This window comes from Triticum dicoccoides, chromosome 1B (genome assembly GCF_002162155.2).
Source record: "Triticum dicoccoides isolate Atlit2015 ecotype Zavitan chromosome 1B, WEW_v2.0, whole genome shotgun sequence".
NCBI classification, from domain to species: domain Eukaryota; kingdom Viridiplantae; phylum Streptophyta; class Magnoliopsida; order Poales; family Poaceae; genus Triticum; species Triticum dicoccoides.
The window spans coordinates 395,576,857-395,586,793 of NC_041381.1; positions in this window are offsets into that span (position 1 = coordinate 395,576,857).

Genomic DNA, 9,937 nt, shown 5'->3' on the forward strand with positions numbered 1-9,937 from the left:
TGTACCTCCGCCACCCGCGCCTCCTGTTTCTCTCGCTTGGTGCGCTCCGCAGCCGCATTGCGTTCGGCCGCGGCCACTGCCTCCTTCAGGGTCGCCACCTTGTTAGTGGCCCCTGCAATACCCCAGTTATCCTCGTCATTTTTCTTGCAACCAAATCCTTTTCTGTAAGGTACAATTTTCATAAGGTATTACTCACCTTCTTTTTCCTCGAGCTGCTTCTTGGCATGGCCGAGCTCGTTCTCAGACCGCTCGAGGTTTTCCTTCAAAGTATTGACCTCCACAGTCAGTGTGGCAGAGGTCAGTAGCACAGCCTACAATCCCTTATTGACATATTTTCATGACTCCTGCATTTATCTTTATAAAGATCCTCAGTCCGGCTTTTCTTTTCGAACACCGAACCGAGCATCAGGGGCTACTGTCTACGCGGTACCATTTTACATATATTGAAATTCTTACCTCAAAGCCTGTTAGAAGGCTGCTGCAAGCTTCGGTCAGCCTGCTCTTGGCGAGCTGAACCTTCTGAATCACCGCACTCATAACAGTGCGGTGTTCCTCTTTGATGGAGGCGCCGTTGAGCGCCTCCAGCAAATTATCCGGCACCTCCGGTTGGACGGAGGCAGCCGGCGTCACGGTCTTGCCCTTCTTCCGAAGGGGTCACCCGCCGGACTCCGAAGCCACTATGGGTTCCGGGGCTGAGTCCAGTGCAAAGTCCGGGAGGTTGTCCTGCGACACCTCCGGGGCCCTCTCCTCCTGGTGGGTCCCTTCCTGGGATCCCACCTCAGCATCGTCCGCATCACGGGGGGTGGAGGCAGTCGGAAGAGAATCCATATCCGACGCCCCTAAGGACCCGCTCGACGAAGTGGGGAGATCATCGTTAGGCGGACTGCAGGGTTGTATGCGGCATTAGAAAGACATAATGTGGCGGAAAATGAAAACCTTGAAGTTATTCGGGAGTCCGGATACTTACAATCTCGCCAGAGGCTTGGCCCTTGGAGACCAGTCCTCGTCGTCGTCACTGGCGTTAGCGGAACAGTCCGGGGGAAGAGTTTTTCCCCTCTTGGACCCTTCGGCCTCCCTTGTTGGGGAGGCCTTCCTTTTCTTCCCTCCCCCCGCTGGGGGAGAGGCTTTCTTCTTCTCCTCGCCTTGGTGGGAGGAGTCGGCCTCGGATTCATCGTCCGATAGCACCTGAAAACGGGAACTCCTCCGAGTCCCCGTGGCCTTTTTCTTGGCCTTCTTCTCCGGCACCACGTGGGGTGCCGGAGCCAGCAGCCCCGTTAGGCGGGCGTCAGCTGGGTCCTCTGGCAATGGGGCCGGACATATAGCCTGTGCGGCCTTCTTCAGCCAGTCCTGTCAAAGGAAAGGGAGTTTAGATCCCGCATAGAGTCAAACTATGAATAACAAGCGTCCCGTAAAGGAAAATATCACTTACCTCATCAGCTGGACGCTGCGAGCTGAATCCGCGATCATCGGTAGTGGATGCGGGAGCCTCGGCGCCCTTGAACAACACCTTCCAAACCTCTTCGTACGTAGTGTCGAAGAGCCCATTCAAAGTCTGGTGCTGCACCGGATCGAACTCCCACATATTGAAGCCCCGTCGTTGGAACGGGAGAATCTGGCGGATGAGCATGACCTAGACTATGTTGACAAGCTTGAGCTTCTTGTCCACCAGCTTTTGGACGCAGGCTTGGAGTCCGGTCAGCTCCTCCGGATCGCCCCAAATCCGGCCACTCTCTTTCCAGGAGGTGAGCCGTGTGGGGATGCTGGATCTGAATTCGGGGGCCGCTGCCCATTCGGGATCATGCGGCTCGGTGATGTAGAACCACCCCGATTGCCACCCCTTGATGGTTTCCACAAAGGTGCCCTCCAGCCACGTAACGTGGGACATCCTTCCCACCATGGTGCCTCCGCACTCCGCTTGGCTGCCCTTCACAACCTTCGGCTTGACACTGAAGGTCTTGAGCCACAAGCTGAAGTGGGGCTGGATGCAGAGGAAGGCCTCGCACACGACGATAAACGCCGAGATGTTGAGGATAAAATTCGGGGCCAGATCATGGAAATCTAGGCCGTAGTAGAACATGAGCCCCCGGACAAAGGGATGAAGTGGGAAGCCCAGTTCGCGGAGGAAATGGGGAAGGAATACTACCCTCTCATGGGGCCTAGGGGTGGGGATGAGCTCTCCCTCGTCGGGGAGCCGATGCGCGATGTCGCTGGACAAGTATCCGGCGCTGCGCAGCTTCTGGATATGCCCCTCCGTGACGGAGGAGGCCATCCACTTGCCTCCTGCTCCGGACATATTGGGAGAAGGTTGAGGTGAGATGTGCGGGCTTGGGCGCTAGAGCTTGAGTTCGCAGAGATGGATAAGCTAAGGAGGAAGAAGGCGCAGGTAAAAAGGTTGGATCTTTATCCCCTTATATGGGCGGACGGAAACATGCGTCCCCACCGGCCTGATAAAACTCGCTTATCTCCCAAGCGCCGCAATCAATGGCGCGGTTGGGTTACCCACGTCCATATTGATGGGAATCCCGGAATAAGGGGAACACGATCTCTGCTTCGACAAGACGTGCCAAGGAAACTGCCTCGCTAAACGCGCTGAGATGGAACAATAAAAACAATTTGAAGGCTTGGTAGTGGTGTGACGTTACGCCACAAAATACGTCAGCAGATTGAACTTGTGTAATATTATTCTCTCTATGGTTGTATGTGGAATTTATTTTGCAGAGCCGGACACTATCCTGGTGTTCACAATCTTCTATAAATTATTCAGAGGAGGAACCCGCCTTGCAATGCCGAAGACAACATGCGCGCCGGACTCGTCGTCATTGAAGCCTGGTTCAGGGGCTACTGAGGGAGTCCCGGACTAGGGGGTGTCCGGATAGCCGAACTACCATCATCGGTCGGACTCCAAGACTATGAAGATACAAGATTGAAGACTTCGTCCCGTGTCCGGATGGGACTTTCCTTGGCGTGGAGGCAAGCTTGGCGATACGGATATGTAGATCTCTCTGCCATTGTAACCGACTCTGTGTAACACTAGCCCTCTCCGGTGTCTATATAAACCCGATGGCTTTGGTCCATAGGACGAACAACAATCATACCATAGGCTAGCTTCTAGGGTTTAGCCTCCTTGATCTCGTGGTAGATCTACTCTTGTAACCCACATCATCAATATTTATCAAGCAGGACGTAGGGTTTTACCTCCATCAAGAGGGCCCGAACCTGGGTAAAAACATCGTGTCCCTCGTCTCGTGTTACCATCCGCCTAGACGCACAGTTCGGGACCCCCTACCCGAGATCCGCCGGTTTTGACACCGACAATGGGGAAGGAATACTACCCTCTCATGGGGCCTATGGGTGGGGATGAGCTCTCCCTCGTCGGGGAGCCGATGCGCGATGTCGCTGGACAAGTATCCGGCGCTGCGCAGCTTCTGGACATGCCCCACCGTGACGGAGGAGGCCATCCACTTGCCTCCCGCTCCGGACATATTTGGAGAAGGTTGAGGTGAGATGTGCAGGCTTGGGCGCTAGAGCTCGAGTTCGCAGAGATGGATAAGCCAAGGAGGAAGAAGGCGCAGGTAAAAAGGTTGGATCTTTATCCCCTTATATGGGCGGACGGAAACATGCGTCCCCACCGGCCTGATAAAACTCGCTTATCTCCCAAGCGCCGCAATAAATGGTGCGGTTGGGTTACCCACGTCCGTATTGATGGGAATCCCGGAATAAGGGGAACACGATCTTTGCTTCGACAAGACGTGCCAAGGAAACCTCCTCGCTAAACGCGCTGAGATGGAACAATAAAAACAATTTGAAGGCTTGGTAGTGGTGTGACGTTACGCCACAAAATACGTCGGCAGATTAAACTTGTGTAATATTATTCTCTCTACGGTTGTATGTGGAATTTATTTTGCAGAGCCGGACACTATCTTGGTGTTCACAATCTTCTATAAATTATTCGGAGGAGGAACCCTCCTTGCAATGCCGAAGACAACATGCGCGCCGGACTCGTCGTCATTGAAGCCTGGTTCAGGGGCTACTGAGGGAGTCTCGGACTAGGGGGTGTCCGGATAGCCGAACTACCATCATCGGCCGGACTCCAAGACTATGAAGATACAAGATTGAAGACTTCGTCCCGTGTCCGAATGGGACTTTCCTTGGTGTGGAAGGCAAGCTTGGCGATACGGATATGTCGATCTCCTACCATTGTAACCGACTCTGTGTAACCCTAGCCCTCTCCGGTGTCTATATAAACCGGATGGCTTTAGTCCATAGGACGAACAACAATCATACCATAGGCTAGCTTCTAGGGTTTAGCCTCCTTGATCTCATGGTAGATCTATCTTGTAACCCACATCATTAATATTAATCAAGCAGGACGTAGGGTTTTACCTCCATCAAGAGGGCCTAAACCTAGGTAAAAACATCATGTCCCTCGTCTCCTGTTACCATCCGCCTAGACGCACAGTTCGGGACCCCCTACCCGAGATCCGCCGGTTTTGACACCGACAAGGAGATCAGTCTGGGCGACGATGAATTCGTCGTCCCAGAAGAACCATTAGAACAAGAACGCTTCCATCAAAGGCTTATCGCCACAGCAAGGAGCCTGAAAAAGTAGCAGCAGCGGCTTAAAACCACACATGATATGCACAATGAAAGATGGAACGAAGTGCTAGACATTGAGGAGAAATACGGCGGAAATCGCCAAACAAAGAGCTATCCTAAGCGTAAGCTGCTACGTGAATTCAACAATGAGGCTATTGCGCCCATACCACCGAAAAACAATGCGGACGACAAGCCGGACCGACAACCTCGTGGTCGAGATAGAGCGTCCAGCAATGTCGCACACAAACCTACAACCCCTCCCCATAAAGGAAGGGAGGTTGAAGCTCAGGACCAGACACACGATCTACGTGAAGACCTGGACAAAAAGGCTGGCAAAACAAGGTCCATCTATGGATCCAGGGAACGTGCTCCTATACGGGATCACGATTATCAAACCAAAAACGCCGGTCACTTACCAGTTCGGAACCAATACCGAACATTACAACCGTCGGACCCATGCCATGACACAACCAAATGTAGGGGTGCCGCACACCCCCTGTGCTTCACCGATGAGGTGCTGGAACTCGATTTTCTAGAGGGGTTCAAACCCGTAAACATCGAGGCATATGATGGGACAACAGACCCCGCAATTTGGATAGAAGACTTTATTCTTCACATCCACATGGCTCACGGAGATGATCTCCACGCCATCAAATACTTACCCCTCAAGCTAAAAGTACCAGCACGACACTGGCTGAAAAGCCTCCCCGAAAACTCGATCGGAAGCTGGGAGGAACTTGAGGACGCCTTTTGGGACAATTTCCAAGGGACCTATGTCCGACCACCGGATGCAGACGACCTAAGTCACATAATCCAACAACCCGGAGAATCAGCCCGTAAGCTTTGGAATCGGTTTCTACCTAAGAAGAACCAAATCATGGACTGTCCGGACGCCGAAGCCTTAGAGGCCTTCAAACACAGTGTCCGGGACGAATGGCTAGCTAGGCACCTTGGCCAGGAAAAGCCAAGAACAATGACAGCCTTAACTACACTAATGACCCTCTTTTGCGCGGGCGAGGACAGCTGGTTAGCCCGTAGTAGCACCAGTGACCCCGACACATATGAAGTCAGGGATGGCAATGGAAAACCATGACGCAACAAAAACAAACGTCGGGAGCAATGAAGAAATGCCAGACAATACAACTGTAAACGCCGGATTCAGGGGAACCAGACCCAGTCAACGGAAGAAGCCATTCAAGGTAACAAAGATGGTTCGTCCAGCCTGGATAAAATCGTAGACATGCCCTGCCAAATCCACGACACTCCTGATAAACCAGCCAATCATACCAACAGAGAATGTTGGCTGCTCAAGCAGGCAGACAAACTCAACACCGAACACAAAGGGAAGGAACCTCAAAGCGAAGACGAGGACGAACCTCGCCAGCCGAACACGGGGGGACAGAAGAAATTTCCACCAGAGATCAAAACAGTGAACATGATCTATGTGACCCATATCCCAACGTGGGAGCGCAAATGCGCACTCCGAGATGTCTATGCCATTGAGCCCGTTGCCCCCAAATTCAACCCATGGTCGGCCTGTCCGATCACCTTTGATCGCAGGGATCATCCGACTAGTATCCGTCATGTGGGTTCAGCTGCCCTAGTGCTCGACCCTATAATCGACGGATACCACCTCGCTCGAGTCCTCGTGGACGGCGGCAGTAGTCTCAATATGATATATTAGGACACTGTCCGCAAGATGGGGATAGACCCGTCAAAAATCAAGCCAAGCAACCCGACCTTTAAAGGAGTTATACCGGGAGTGGAAGCCCGTAGCAGGGGTATTCGGCTCTCCCGGCAACTTTTGAAGCGAAGAACTAATCTTTGACATAGCTCCGTTCCGAACTGGATATTATGCACTACTCGGAAGAACGACCTTCGCCCGTTCTGATGTAGTCCCGCATTATGCTTACCTAAAACTCAAAATGCCTGGACCACGTGGCGTCATTACGGTCAGCAGAAACACAAAGCGCTCTCTTCGTACAGAAGAATACACGGCGGCTCTAGCAGTCAAAGCAGAAAACGGCCTATTCAAGCCAAGCAGCTCATCGGTCGTTAAGACTGCAGACACAGCTAAACGTGTCCGGCGCACACCTCAGTGTGGCAGCTCAGATAAACCTGAGCTCGATTAGCAGCTACACCCCCACCGACCGCCCCATAAGGAGATAGCACACATGCCATGTATACATAAATATACAATCAAAATTCCTTAGGTGGCATCGGGGGCACACTGTACACAAAAAGTCCATAGTTCGGCTCGACCCTATTTGGACTCCAGAAGTTATATTTCACGGTTCATTAAAACGAACCAGCTTTACTTACGGCCACACCAGATTCTTTTACCTGGCTTCCTTTTTTTTATAGATGGCCATCACACTATACCCCTCAAGGACACTGCATAACGGAGAAAAAGGCGCAGACATGCAGCATGGCCCCGCGTTAAGGTTTCTTTTTTAGATTAAGACCCTGTGTAAACCCTTTTTTATCTCTTTTTGTTTTATACTTTCTTGCGATGTAAAATGTCCAAGAAAGGTATCAGCATTACCTGTAAATATACGGCTCGCCATACTAAAGTGGATGTTATAGAGGCAACTTAGATCATATTGTCTTTTGAGATTTATGCTCTCACCACCTGCGCTCTTTCCCCACGTTGGGTTGCTATACGTGCCTTGATACGAGGGTCTATCACCAGGGGCTGTATTTAGCCCAGTGTATATTGAAAAGTCCAGACACCTGTAGGGAGTATTTGGCCTTATATGCATCAACTCCGAATCATGTCTTTGGTCAATAGTTGGGTTGCCCGGCTCCTGTGCTCACTACCTTACGTTCCGCTATATCGTCTAGGGTAGTAAAGGGAGAACTACTGCGATTGTGTCCCAGCTCGTCCGAATGAGCACCTTAGTAGAGAAAGCCGAAAACTGACTGTCATGATGCGGCGAGAGCTGATCAACCACTCGATAACTCATCGGAATCTTTGCGATTCTCTCCGTGTTAAACGAAGGACCGTCCTTCTGGTCACATATGTAAATGCACCGTATTTGGATAACCGCGGATATACCAGGGGCTATATAGTAGCCCCCCCATCAAACTCCTATGGCTAAGTGAAAGTGTTAAAGCTCTATAGTCCGATTGCCTAGTTCGCCGCACTAACACCTCCTTAACGGAGCAAGTCATTGGGTCAAGTGTGATCAAGTGCTTTTCTGAACACCCCCGCATTATACGCAAGGGGTTGAAGCCGATGACTGCAAACTTTCAGATTGTATATATAAAAAAAGACGGGCACACAGGAGGCTCCAAAACTTTTCGCAAAAAAATATAAAAACATAGCCTTAAATATATAATAATATTGCTATTACAATTCTGATACACTTTACTCGAACATAATATTTTTCGAGCACTGACCCTCTATCAAGCGGGCACCCTCCAAGACGGCATCAAAATAATGCTCTGGCGTATGATGGTCCTCGCCCTCGGGTGGATCTCACACTGCAATATCAGTGGCCTTCATCTTCGCCCAATACGTCTTAACGCGGGGCAAGGGCCATCCGGCGTCTTCTATGCAATACGCGGCGCCGCATCCACAAGCCGCCTCACCAAACCGAAATAACTATTCGGAAGGGGCTCAGTCGGCCATAGTCGGACTATAACATCCTTCATGGCAGTTCCAGATATCTTGTGGAGCTCGACCCATTGGGCTATCTGTTCATTCAACAGTGGACGCTTTGGCGTGTCAAATTGCGACCAAAATAGCTTTTCCGTCGCATGTCCTTCTTGCGTGTGGAAAAACTGATTTGCAGCGGCAGCACTCTTCGGCAAGTCCATAAAGGCGTCTGGAGAACTCCACAGTTTATTAAGCGGAGCATACTTTGGATCGCCAAACTTAGTTTACAATAAAAAGGGCTTACCATCCACGATCTCCCCGGCTTGCCGGACTCCTCCCGAGCTGCTCTAGACTCAGGCCGGGCTTCCTTCGCCTCTTTTAAGGCCCTGTCAAGATCGGCCACTTTGGCTTTGTTATCTTTCTCAAGAACTTGGCATCGGCTAGTGGCATCCTTCAGCTCAAGTGCCATAGTAGATATTCTCTCCTCGCACTGATGCCGAGCAGTCTGCTCGGCCTTTAATTTGGCGGCTACCTTTTCGGCAGCCGCATTACTCGTCCTGGCTTGCTCCTTGGCCCGAGCAAGTTCCGCCCGAAGGGTTTCAACTGCGGCGGCACTATCTACAGTTATGCATATACAAATTGTTAGTATCATGCTCATTTTATAATACTAGTATGTACTGAGTGCCCCAAAGACATACCTTGCGCCTCATCGAGCCGCCTGTTAATAAGCATGATGTCATCATCTGCTACATCAACTTTCTGATTCAGATGTGCTACCTCGGTAGGTTGGGCAGTTGCCACGGATGTAACAGCCTGTGTTTCAAATTAGTCAGATCATTTCCTAGGCATATATTTTTGATCCTCCAATCACCTCCCTTTGGATGGCAATCAGAGTCTCAGGGGCTACTATCTATACACAGGCGCAATTTGCATTTATAACATAAATAAAATTACACTACATACATCGAAACCTCTTAGTAAGCTCGTAAAGGCTTCATTCAGTCCGCTTTTCACGGACCAAACTCTTTCAAGCACCGTACCCATCAAGGTACGATGTTCCTCTGGGATGGACGCATGTTGCAACATGTCCATCAATGTATCCGGAGCCTCCGGATATGGAACAAGGTGCGCCATCCCTCGGACATTGGATAGTCCGGGACTTTTGTTGTTCCTCGTAGGGTCCGCATACCCCTGACTCTGGGGTGACGAAGTATTACCTTCGGCCCCAGTCTTCAGCGCCCCTTGCGCCACTCGTTGATCAGGAAAGATCCTCTGGGACGACACCTCGGCGTCGTCTACCTTATCAGGCAGGGAGATCTATGGAGGCATCTCGCTCTCCATCATCTCCGGAAGAAGATCCCTCGAAGAGGAGGACTGTTGAGGAGGGCTGCGTGCTGGACTGCAACATGTACTTAAAATATTACCCTTACAACCAGGAAAGAATGGGATATGATTAAAATACCCTAGTTCGCTTATGATTCGGCTAAGGGCCTGTCTTTATGGAGTGACTGCATGTTAGCATCGCCCCCTGACTGGGATACATTCCCCCGCTTAGAAGTTTCTCTCTTCGAGTCTTCAGAGGCAGTCCTCTTCTTCCCATGAGGAGAAGGGATGTCAGTTCGTCCTTCCCTTCCACCTTCGGAAGTGGAACTTCCTATATCCCCGAACAGATTGCCTGGTATGCCTCCAGACAGGAGGCCACCTTGGGCCTCTTCACGCTCCTCCTTATCTTCCCCCGCC